General features: G+C 41.9%; 1 pseudogene across 1 annotated transcript; it reads left to right on the forward strand.

Moving 5' to 3' along the window:
• On the forward strand, positions 1–3,075 carry LOC309622392 (heterogeneous nuclear ribonucleoprotein A3 pseudogene; annotated as a pseudogene). Its single transcript has 2 exons — positions 1–3,037; positions 3,069–3,075. The product of its transcript is annotated as a heterogeneous nuclear ribonucleoprotein A3 pseudogene (transcript).
• The last annotated feature ends 211 nt before the right edge of the window (positions 3,076–3,286 follow it).

The raw sequence follows: 3,286 nt of genomic DNA on the forward strand, positions 1-3,286 counted from the left end.
ATCTAAATAGGATTTCTGCTTTGAGGCAGGATGTATAGGCATACCTCACTTTATTGCACTTCACTTTATTGTACCTTGCAGATAATGCTTTTTTTTTTTTTTTTTTTTTTTTTTTTACAAATTGAAGGTTTGTGGCAACCCTGTGTCAAGCAGCTCTACTGGTGGTGCCATTTTTCCAACAGCATTTGCTCACTTCGTGTCTCTATGTCATGTTTTGGTAAGTCTCACAATATTTCAAACTTTTTCACTATTATACTTGTTACATGATCTGTGATCAGTGATCTTTGATGTTACTATTGCAAAAAGATTACAGCTTGCTGAAGGCTCAGATGATGGGTAGCATTCTTAAAGTCTACTTTCAAATTAAGATATGTACTTTTTTTAGACATAATGCTATTGCACACTTAATAGACTACAGTATAGCATAAACATAACTTGTACATGCACTGGGAAACCAAACAACTCGTGTGACTTGCTTTCTTATGATATTCTCCTTATTGTGGTGTCTGGGACCAAAGCCATATCTCCATAATAACATGCCTGCACTAGGTAGGCACAGGCCATCACTCCTGCTGCAACGAGCAAACAAACTTGAATAAAAGATCATCGAGCTAAGGAAGCAATCAAGAAACAATATCAACTAATATGCTAGAGAGGGACATTTAGAGATTTGGAGCAGGGGTTTGGTGTAGGGAGACATACTCCACTGGAAAAGAGAAATCACCATACCTTTTGATGAACTCATTTGCTGGCATGATGGAGTGAAATCTAGCAGAATGTCAAGCCGATTTCCCCCACAGGACATTTCCTTAGTGTCAGGGTGGTATAGGATGATGGGGGACTGAGCCAAGAAAGCAGAGTGAAATTTCCTGCACAGTCATGGCACTAACAAACCAAATCCCGCTAGATAAAGGGGCCTGTGACAATCATTAGGTCTCCTCTTCAAGACATTTGCCAGTTTTTGAACCTATATAAAGCAGGAAGCTAAATACCTAATGCCTGAGGGAGAGAACTTTCCAAAGTGAGGAATTAGAGACCTACCAGACTCACAGTAAAAACCCAGAAGTGCCATCCCCAAGAAGGGGGCTGAGTCAGAAAAAGTGAAATCATCTGCAATGTTTCAGTGTTTATGAGACAAATTTTCACTGAGAAAGTGTAACGGCAACAAATACATAGCTGGTCTCTCCTTACATTTGCCATACTCTGAAGCTGTGAGAACTGAGAGCCTAAAGAGCTGAATTCAAACATCTGAAAGACTGAAGTCAATAACTGACTGTATTTATTGAAGAATCAAAGACCTGTCAGGCTCACAGCAAAAATCCAGGGAGGCCACAAATTAGGAAAAATCATAGGTAGGATGAGACAACTAAAGCTCCAACCCAGTTCTGACCTAGTAAAATTCCTGAAATGACTGAAATGATCAGCCACTCTGATTCACAGAGAAAAGGGTAAATCTTCTCTGGTGCAAAGTAATAGCATCTTCAGTCTCTATGAATTTTTTATTCACCACGTCCAGCACACAATCAAAAATTATGAAATTCCTGAAGCAGGAAAAAGTGACTAAAACTTAAGACAAAAAAAAAAAAAAAAAAAAAAAAAAAACCAAGAAAAATTGATTTAGAGGGAATTCAGATTCTGGAGTTAGCACAGAACTTTAAAATGACTATATTGAGAGTAAAAGATGGGGGTTAATAGATTAAAATATGGAGAATCTCAACAGAAAATTGGAATCAATTTTAAAAAATCAAATACAGATAAATGAAAAATAAGAAAACTGATCCCCAGCAGACCTTAGGGAATACTAGAAGAAATTTTTTTGGGCTGAAGTAAAATGGCCCAACATAGAACAGAGCTGGGCTCTCGGTCCCATATTGAACTCGACTTGGAAGAGGCGAGTCCGGTCTCAAAACGGAGGTAAAACCGCCGCCCGGTCGCCCCCAGCCCGACTCCGGCCGCCGCCGCCGCCGGGGGGAGGAGGGCCATGATCCAAAGGAACCAGAACAGTTGAGAAAACTGTTTATTGGTGGTCTGAGCTTTGAAACTACAGACGATAGCTTAAGAGAACATTTTGAGAAATGGGGCACACTTACAGATTGTGTGGTGATGAGAGACCCCCAGACAAACCGTTCCAGGGGCTTTGGTTTTGTGACTTACTCTTGGGTTGAAGAGGTGGATGCAGCAATGTGTGCTCGACCACACAAGGTTGATGGGCGTGTAGTGGAACCAAAGAGAGCTGTTTCTAGAGAGGATTCTGTAAAGCCTGGTGCCCGTCTAACAGTGAAGAAAATTTTTGTTGGTGGTATTAAAGAAGATACAGAAGAATGTAATTCGAGAGACTACTTTGAAAAGTATGGCAAGATTGAAACCATAGGAGTTATGGAAGACAGGCAGAGTGGAAAAAAGAGAGGATTTGCTTTTGTAACTTTTGATGATCATGATACAGTTGATAAAATTGTTGTTCAGAAATACCACACTATTAATGGGCATAATTGTAAGTGAAAAAGGCCCTTTCTAAACAAGAAATGCAATCTGCTGGATCACAGAGAGGTCGTGGAGGTGGATCTGGCAACTTTATGGGTCGTGGAGGAAACTTTGGAGGTGGTGGAGGTAACTTTGGCCGTGGTGGAAACTTTGGTGGAAGAGGAGGCTATGGTGGTGGAGGTGGTGGCAGCAGAGGTAGTTATGGAGGAGGTGATGGTGGATAAAACGGATTTGGAGGCGACGGTGGTAACGATGGTGGTGGTCCTGGTTACAGTAGTAGAGGAGGCTATGGTGGTGGTGGACCAGGATATGGAAACCAAGATGGTGGATATGGTGGCGGTGGTGGAGGATATGATGCTTACAATGAAGGAGGAAATTTTGGAGGTAACTATGGTGGTGGTGGTGGGAGCTATAATGATTTTGGAAATTATAGTGGACAACAGCAATCAAATTATGGACCCATGAAGGGGGGCAGTTTTGGTGGAAGAAGCTCGGGAAGTCCCTATGGTGGTGGTTATGGATCTGGTGGTGGAAGTGGTGGATATGGTAGCAGAAGGTTCTCAAAACTCAGAAGAAAAGGGCTACAGTTCTTAGCAGGAGAGAGAGCGAGGAGTTGTCAGGAAAGCTGCAGGTTACTTTGAGACAGTCGTCCCAAATGCATTAGAGGAACTGTAAAAACCTGCCGCAGAAGGAACGATGATCCATAGTCAGAAAAGTTACTGCAGCTTAAACAGGAAACCCTTCTTGTTCAGGACTGTCCTAGCCACAGTTTGCAAAAAGTGCAGCTATTGATTCATGCAACGGA

Source organism: Balaenoptera borealis (assembly GCF_965194805.1).
Source record: "Balaenoptera borealis genome assembly, contig: HAP1_SCAFFOLD_2444, whole genome shotgun sequence".
Lineage (NCBI taxonomy): Eukaryota > Metazoa > Chordata > Mammalia > Artiodactyla > Balaenopteridae > Balaenoptera > Balaenoptera borealis.